The sequence below is a fragment of the Misgurnus anguillicaudatus genome, chromosome 3, assembly GCF_027580225.2.
Source record: "Misgurnus anguillicaudatus chromosome 3, ASM2758022v2, whole genome shotgun sequence".
NCBI classification, from domain to species: Eukaryota; Metazoa; Chordata; class Actinopteri; order Cypriniformes; family Cobitidae; genus Misgurnus; species Misgurnus anguillicaudatus.
In genome coordinates, this window is record NC_073339.2 from 12,382,731 (window position 1) to 12,392,406 (window position 9,676).

A 9,676-nucleotide genomic window follows, 5' to 3' on the forward strand; every position below is an offset into this window, starting at 1 on the left:
TCACAACTGTTGCTATCCATTCATTGTATTTCTTTATAAGTGCGCAAGTCTGATGTGCGCACTCAACTGCTGCAGCACGCGCTTCTTTGCTCCGCTCTTCTAGCACGCGCTTGCGAACTCGCGTCACTCACGGTCGTTTAATTTTACCTCAGAGACAAACATTATTTTACCGATTTATTTTCTTTTTTTCGTCATTTACTAACTTAAATATGAGAGAACAAATAGCACGTTATTTCTAGATTCGCTTGTTTTCATAACCCATAAGAAAAAACACCTAATAAAATCGGACTAGTGTGTCATGTCCTGGAAGACACTGCCATCTTCTGGTGCTTTATTAAATTGCAGAACCACCTACAATTTAAAATGGGGTTAAAATATACAACCTTTTAAAATACTTTCTTTAACACACAAGAATGTATTTTTTATTTTTAAATCAATTTACAGGTATAAAACACTTTTTGGAGTTTCGAACACTTGTTGCCAGACACTTCTACCCAAAACCACCTTATAAGTTCATTTAAAATTCATATTTCATCCATACACGTTTTGCACCAACACACCAACAGTGACAAGCATTGTAAAATGAATGGATGTTTTTCCCAGTTCCTATCCCTGCTTTTTGATCCTAGTATGTAAGCAACTTCCTGAAGTACATGATAATCCTGGAATGATAGCATAAGAGCTGCTACTAAAACTGAAGGCAAACCAACAGCCTAATAGCGAGGGGCTATGTAAACTAGCTCAGTGCTGATCAATATCACTTGGTGACATCAATCCAAATCCAATTTTACTTGCAAACATATAGCCACAACCGCTTTCTCTCTCTCGCCCACTCATTCACACATTTTGAGTTTTTTCTCTTAGGGAGGAGTGAAAAGATTTCCACTATAATCCGCTTTACACACTCATCTCAGCCTTTTCCCTCTCCTCTTTCAATTTCCTCTCCGCCTTCTGCCTCTCTGTTTTGGTTTTCCTCAGGCAACTATCTTAAAACTCTGATCCCATTAAAAAGACTTAACAAATAATCACACAGACTTTTTCTAACAATGCTTTATTCTTATGACATTCTCATTAGAATGGCCATGCATAGCCCAACTTCCATGAAAAGACGTAAGCGTTGCTGTAAAGCTTCCTGAAGGAGTATTCACAGAGTTATGAGCTTGCCATGTGAGGGAGGAGACTGTCACTTATTGTATGGGGCGGCTTTCTGCAACCAGCTCCCATAACGGTCCTTAACATGTATTTGTTAAACCGCACAAGGAAAATAAACTCACAACTGTCAACCTGACTACTTGTCACCACATAAACACACGTGACCTCTGTTTAGTAAAGACACTTATGTGATGCAAGACTATTTAAGTTTAAGTGTAAGTTTTCATTTGTTTGTCAAATGCATTTAATTAATTTTTCCTTTAAAAATATTCTCCTGGTTTTTATACTAATTTTATAAAATACTTGTAATAGTTGTGTAAATACTATATACAAACATCACAATATCATTACTGTATACACGCTTAAAAAGAATGGTTAAAAATGGCCCCTATAACTGTCACTGGGGTGGTACACTTTCAAAAAGACCACACTTGCACCCAAAAAGCTCATACTAGTACTTCAGAGGTACATATTGGTAACGAATGCATACATATCTGTACCTAAATAGTCAATATTAGGACATTTTTAAAGGATGCTGGCCCAATGGCACCATAATTTGACCTTTTTTCTGACAAGTGTACAGCCAGAATTATTTAATTCAAATTCAGTTCAATATGCATTTTAATTTTATAAACATCTAACCTAAAATGCATTGTAAAGAGATTCCTAAATGAATGTGTATGCACAGTGGCATGAATCGTTCATCAGTTAGCCACCATAACTTTTTTGGTATAAGCGGTGCCCACACTTTCAGACAAATGGTACAAAAGCTGTCACTGGGACAGTACCCCCAAAAAGGTCCTAATATTAGGACCTTGGCTAAAATTACCTACAGACTAGTGAGGTACTATTATGCACCCAAAGGTTTTTTAGCACAAAGTTGGAACAATTCTGTCATCACACTGTTGTCTGCTTTGATGTTTGAATTGCTGCAAAATCCTTTTCTACTCACCATGTAATTTTTCATCAGTTCATGAACATAAAAGAAAAGTTTGTTCCTTCGTACATGAAAGGTTTTTAGGCACCCGTCTAAATAAATCCTGCATCCCACACGATGTCCATGTGTAATTGTGAATCCAAAAGTCATCCAATAGACACCTTAATTCACTGCAGCTCCTTGTGTTGTCTGTCTTGCAGTCAACCTGTGAGTTTTCCCTAATCCATCATTCAGCTCCTCAAGTAAATTCACCTAAAGTTCATTATCCATCCAGCGATCCAACACTTCCAGTCTCTCATACTTCTGTCCAAAATCCAGTGGAATAGTTATTCCAGACTGGCACAGGTTCATCTGAGAGAGAGAGAGAGAGAGAGAGAGAGAGAGAGAGTAACATCAGTTATTGCAATGGCAGTAGTTGAGACTGGTAAGCCAAACCCCTGTAGCCCTATTCACTGCTCTCTCTCTCTCTCTCTCTCTCTCTCTCTCTTTTTCATTCTCTCTCACCCGTTTCTTTTCCTTCCCTTTCTCTGTGAGCATGAATATGTTATTATGCTCACAAAAGCCTTGCGTATTGTTTATGAATTACCAGCCTTCCAGTCAACAAAGGCTATTTTCATAAGAAACCTCCATTTCATTTCAGCTTCAATTTGATTACCAGCTAAAGAATAGAAGCCCTTCGGCCAAACCCCCAGCGGCTTCCCTCTGTTCTCCCTGGTTTTATTCATGCCCATTGAAAGACCTTTATTGCTTTCCTTTCATAATGGCATAGGGAAAAGCTTTTAGAGTAAACCATTGACAAAAAAAATATTGCACAGCTATTTTGTACAATAACCGAATGAAAGAGAGCACCCGTGTGTCTCAGTGCTATACGCTTTATTTATATATTTCAATATTTTAATAGACGAGACAGTATTGCGAGAGCAGGGCTGCGGATAAGACTTATTGAATTGTTCTGGGTATGGAAAACAGGTGGATGAGAAGACAGCAACAGGTTTGCTGTCTGCTTATTGTAGCAGGTCCGGTTTATCCAGTGATGGATACAGTAGGTCTCTTAAAGTTATAAACAGAAAACTTTCCTAGAAAAGAACACATGTACCAATTTACTGTCACTCATGATCTATGACTGGCAGCCAGTATAGCAACAGCAGCAGCCACTGGAGCAATAGAAATGCCACACAATACAATCTCTCTATTGTGCTGTGGCCATATAAAGGAAGCAGAATCATTTTTGTACAGATGAATGCTGACCAGTAAATGACAGATTTTGAGAAAGACACAGTGTAAAAGGGAAAATGATGAATAGAAGAAAGAAAGACATATCAAACATTTAAAGGGCACCTATTACGGCCTTTTACAAGATGTAATATGTGTTCAGAATGTGTATGTGAAGTTTCAGCTCAAAATACCCCACAGATCATTTATTATACTCACCTAAAGGATTATTAGGAACACCTGTTTAATTTCTCTTTAATGCAATTACAGTATTGTTCAAAATAATAGCAGTACAATGTGACTAACCAGAATAATCAAGGTTTTTAGTATATTTTTTATTGCTACGTGGCAAACAAGTTACCAGTAGGTTTAGTAGATTCTCAGAAAACAAATGAGACCCAGCATTCATGATATGCACGCTCTTAAGGCTGTGCAATTGGGCAATTAGTTGAATTAGTTGAAAGGGGTGTGTTCAAAAAAATAGCAGTGTGGCATTGAATCACTGAGGTCATCAATTTTGTGAAGAAACAGGTGTGAATCAGGTGGCCCCTATTTAAGGATGAAGCCAACACTTGTTGAACATGCATTTGAAAGCTGAGGAAAATGGTTCGTTCAAGACATTGTTCAGAAGAACAGTGTACTTTGATTAAAAGTTGATTGGAGAGGGGAAAACCTATAAAGAGGTGCAAAAAATGATAGGCTGTTCAGCTAAAATGATCTCCAATGCCTTAAAATGGAGAGCAAAACCAGAGAGATGTGGAAGAAAACGGAAGACAACCATCAAAATGGATAGAAGAATAACTAGAATGGCAAAGGCTCAGCCAATGATCACCTCCAGGATGATCAAAGACAGTCTGGAGTTACCTGTAAGTACTGTGACAGTTAGAAGACGTCCGTGTGAAGCTAATCTATTTTCAAGAATCCCCCGCAAAGTCCCTCTGTTAAAAAAAAGGCATGTACAGAAGAGGTTACAATTTGCCAAAGAACACATCAACTGGCCTAAAGAGAAATGGAGGAACATTTTGTGGACTGATGAGAGTAAAATTGTTCTTTTTGGGTCCAAGGGCCACAGGCAGTTTGTGAGACGACCCCCAAACTCTGAATTCAAGCCACAGTACACAGTGAAGACAGTGAAGCATGGAGGTGCAAGCATCATGATATGGGCATGTTTCTCCTACTATGGTGTTGGGCCTATTTATCGCATACCAGGGATCATGGATCAGTTTGCATATGTTAAAATACTTGAAGAGGTCATGTTGCCCTATGCTGAAGAGGACATGCCCTTGAAATGGTTGTTTTTAACAAGACAATGACCCAAAACACACTAGTAAATGGGCAAAGTCTTGGTTCCAAACCAACAAAATTAATGTTATGGAGTGGCCAGCCCAATCTCCAGACCTTAATCCAATTGAGAACTTGTGGGGTGATATCAAAAATGCTGTTTCTGAAGCAAAACCAAGAAATGTGAATGAATTGTGGAATGTTGTTAAAGAATCATGGAGTGGAATAACAGCTGAGAGGTGCCACAAGTTGGTTGACTCCATGCCACACAGATGTCAAGCAGTTTTAAAAAACTGTGGTCATACAACTAAATATTAGTTTAGTGATTCACAGGATTGCTAAATCCCAGAAAAAATTTTTTTTGTACAAAATAGTTTTGAGTTTGTACAGTCAAAGGTAGACACTGCTATTTTTTTGAACACACCCCTTTCAACTAATTGCCAATTGCACAGCCTCAAGAGCGCGCACATCATGAATGCTGGGTCTTGTTTGTTTTCTGAGAATCTACTGAACCTACTGGTAACTTGTTTGCCACGTAGCAACAAAAAACACACTAAAAACCTTGACCACTCTGGCTAGTCACATTGTACTGCTATTATTTTGAACAATACTGTATCTAATCAACCAATAACATGGCAGTTGCTTCAATGCATTAAGGGGTGTGGTCCTGGTCAAGACAATCTCCTGAACTCCAAACTGAATGTCAGAATGGGAAAGAAAGGTGATTTAAGCAATTTTGAGCGTGGCATGGTTGTTGGTGCCAGACGGGCCAGTCTGAGTATTTCACAATTTGCTCAGTTACTGGGATTTTCACACACGACCATTTCTAGAGTTTACAAGAATGGTGTGAAAAGGAAAAACCTCCAGTATGTGGCAGTCCTGTGGGCGAAAATGCCTTGTTGATGCTAGAGGTCAGAGGAGAATGGGCCGACTGATTCAAGCTGATAGAAGAGCAACTTTGACTGAAATAACCACTCGTTACAACCGAGGTATGCAGCAAAGCATTTGTGAAGCCACAACACACACAACCTTGAGGCTACAACAGCACAAGAGCCCACCGGGTACCACTCATCTTCACTACAAATGGGAAACAGAGGCTACAATTTGCACGAGCTCACCAAAATTGGACAGGTGAAGACTGGAAAAATGTTACCTGGTCTGATGAGTCTCGATTTCTGTTATGACATTCAGATGGTGGAGTCAGAATTTGGCGTAAACAGAATGAGAACATGGATCCTTCATGCCTTGTTACCACTGTGTAGGAGGCTGGTGGTGGTGTAATGGTGTGGAGGATGTTTTCTTGGCACACTTTAGGCCAATTAGTGCCAATTGGGCATCGTTTAAATGCCAGGGCCTACCTGAGCATTGTTTCTGACCATGTCCATCCCTTTATGACCACTATGTACCTATCCTCTGATGGCTACTTCCAGCAGGATAATGCGCTATGTCACAAAGCCCGAATTATTTCAAATTGTTTTCTTGAACATGACAATGAGTTCACTGTACTAAAATGGTCCCCACAGTCACCAGATCCCAACCCAGTACAGCATCTCTGAGATGTAGTGGAACGGGACCTTTGTGCTGTGGATGTGCATCCCACAAATCTCAACTCAAAATACCCCTCAGATAATTTATTATGGCATGTCCAAAATGACCCTGTTTGGGTGGGAGCAAAAGCTTGCTGTACCTTAAAATGCAAATGAGCTACAGCTCCTCCCTTACCAGAAGGGACACTGAATACATTCAGTTCATATAGATGTGATTTCTGTAAATACAGTTTTGAGACAATAGTACAATTAATCTTACTATTAAGATATGGCGGACAACGTTCAACCTGCTGAGGGCGGACATTATGGTTATGCAGGACTGTCAGTCAGTGGATGTGGGCAGGGCTTTAACAGTGTGATGTCACATTGATAAGAGAATACAAACAGCATGCCCAATGAGACTTCTTTGGTTTAATGGGGATTAAAAAGGGAGGGTGGAGTTTTTTCATTGGAGGGTGGTTGTGTTCACACATTTATGCCCGAACACCTTGTAAAAGTGTTAATGTGAAATCACTGTGTAAACTGGTCTATACAACGTTTTTAAGACTTAAGATGTGTTGGTCTGGTGAAACAAGAACAAGTAAAGTAAAATATTCAAAAAGTTTGGAGTTGGCACTTTCAACCTAGGCAACAAGGAACCATTCAGCAACAACATAGTATCTAGACAGAACCATAACTAGTATGAGTGAGTTTTGCCCATCCAACCTAGCACCATTATAAACTTCCTTCAAACAGTAAATGTATTTGTTTTATCAGTGATCACCCCTTAAAATCACTCATCTTTCATCCAAAACCTCGACTCACTGTATGGCCTTTAACCTCCGTGTTGGTGTTAATGGACACTAGCTGAACACACAAAACAGCAGTAAGAAGTAAATCAGACGTTTCTACGAGACATAAGAGACAGCCAGCCACACAAAGGTGATATTCATTTACCTGTCTAAGAAAAAACAAACCGTCGGCCGAGTTATCGCAGCGTTTGATCTGCCCGCTAAGAGATGAATTGGATGCTCTATTATCCGTTTTATGAGTCTTTGTATTTATGTAAGAATATTCAGCGGTAGACAAAGGTGACTGATCCATTATTCATCCCTGGGCCAGAGCTGGTCTGGCAGTTTGAAAAGAACCTGACATTTGAGCTTTTTCACCAACATCTGCAAAATTATATCCTTTCCATTGTGAGTCAATGAGGGCCAGTCAACGCCCATAAAGGAATGAAATTTGGCCTGTCACTTTCATAAGGCGAAAGTATACAACCCTTATGTGGTATCAGTGAGACAGAGCTAGTCTTTCATGTAGCTTTGTTCAGAGTAGAACTGTGGGTTCACACCAGACGCGAGTTCAACGATTTGCACGAGGAGATTACATATAAAGTCAATGCAAAGACGCGATCAGATGCTCCTTGTGTGGGGCGATGCAAATGACGTGATATGCAAAACATGCGCCATTTGCCTCAAACGCGTTTTCATCCAAGTTGAAAATATTCAACTCGAGCAAAAAATGTGCATGCAAGAAATTAAATCCTGCGAGTAATCTAGAGCGAGTAACGTGATGCTCCGCATTTGGTGTGTACGTAGCATTACTGTGCGTTCACAACAGACGCGAAAGAGGTGGCAAACGCAAGTGATTTACATGTTAAGTCAATGAAGACGCGAATAGGCATCCTGCTGCGTATAAATATAGTGAAAAATCTGAACTGTGACGGATATTCCACTGCGTTAACCCATCAGGAGCTTGCTCTAGTAGTAACCTGATTGCAGGAAGCTAGCGGAGTCACAGAAGCCCCTCCCATGATGCGAATTTCCGTGTGAATGTCTCGAATGAAGCAAGTAAACGTAAGATGTTCAAGCGTCCAACTACGTGCAAACAGCGCGCTTTTGCTGCCTCTACCGCGTCTGGTCTGAACGCCCAATAAGAATGTTTTAAAACATTTGGGAACCAAAAATGTTTTTCTATGGCAGGGTTTCCCAAACTGGGGGTTCGCAAACCTTTGGTGGGGAATTGCAGGGCTCATGGGTACTTATGCTCTGCAGTATAATTCAACTTTTTGCAGAAATGGGCATGCCTGAATTTAAAAAAATAATCTACTGACATAATTTGGAGTAAACTGATCAAAATTATCCTATTTTATAGAAAACTTACATATATATTTGTAAAAAGTTTGATGCAGTTTTGGGCCGCCGGCAGGTCCGCAGAGTTTTAGGGGTTACAGCATAAACTGCTAAAAAACCTAAATGAAAACATTTACTAACAAACCCATACAGCAAAAAAATATATTTTTGGCCAAAATATATTTTAAAAATTTTGTAAATATATTTTAAAACAGTGAAGCTAGTTTAAATATATTTTTTAACTTGAAAATATATTTATATTTAACTTTTATACCTCAAAATATATTTTAAAATGTATTTCAGGGGTAAGAAAATATATTTATATTGAACTTTTATACCTCAAAATATATTTTAAAATGTATTTCAGGGGTAAGAAAATATATTTATATTTAACTTTTATACCTCAAAATATATTTTAAAATGTATTTCAGGGGTAAGAAAATATATTTATATTTAACTTTTATACCTCAAAATATATTTTAAAATGTATTTCAGGGGTAAGAAAATATATTTTTATTTAACTTTTATACCTCAAAATATATTTTAAAATGTATTTCAGGGGTAAGAAAATATATTTATATTTAACTTTTATACCTCAAAATATATTTTAATACGTATTTCAGCAAATATATTTTTTGGCCAATATATTTCAAAATATATATTTTTGCTGTATGGGAAGAGATATTTTATTTGTTTAATCTGCATGTAATGTTATAACAGAGGAAAAGCAGAAATGCAAGTGACACCCACCTTGATGCAAAGAAATCTGCGGGGTGTTTAATTTAAAGACAGTGAGTCAATTCTTATTACATATGCAACAGTCTATGTATAGACAATGTAGCTGGGAATTTGCCTTGGTTAACACAATGAAAACTTTCAGGACAGCACAAAGCAGTACAATTAAATGACAGCTAACATTTTCTGCCTCGCTTTATCGAACTCTCCAGTACCGTGGGCTTTGTCCTTATGTTAATATGCCCTAAACATCAGTCTTTCTCGAAATGTCAAAGTCGCCTCCGTTCTTGCGCAAAAGAATAAACTGCCTTCTCCTGTGCCAGTGATTAAATCTCCCACAATGCATTGCTGTCCCTGAGGATTGTGAGTCTTTGGAGCCGGTGCATGTCATTGTTTGTCATAATAAGATGGAGGTGTTGGAAAAGCAGATGTTAGACACACAAACACATTCAAGGTAACACCTGCACCATAGGCCTGTGGGTTGAAATATTATAGTGCCGAGATCTCAGACACTGAGTCACTGACACAAATACAAGTAAACAAGTGACACATTCTGTGTAATTCAGATATTTGGTTTCGAAATAGAAATACAAAATAAGAGAAACAGCAGAGGATCCCAGACTCAAAAAAATCCATACATGTAGATCGAGTCTGGGTCTGTTGCGTACATTCGGATCTGTGGTTCAGATATACACAGACAT

The 9,676-nt window shown here is 38.6% G+C and overlaps 1 long non-coding RNA gene across 1 annotated transcript in view; it reads right to left on the bottom strand.

Annotated features, from left to right (window-relative positions):
- The window catches only part of LOC129444199 (uncharacterized), a 138,836-nt gene extending 136,365 nt beyond the window's left edge, over positions 1 to 2,471 (bottom strand). The window contains exon 1 of the long non-coding RNA XR_012365651.1: positions 2,251 to 2,471. This is a non-coding gene — a long non-coding RNA (uncharacterized lncRNA). The remainder of the gene's footprint in view (positions 1 to 2,250) is intronic.
- Positions 2,472 to 9,676: the final 7,205 nt, after the last annotated feature.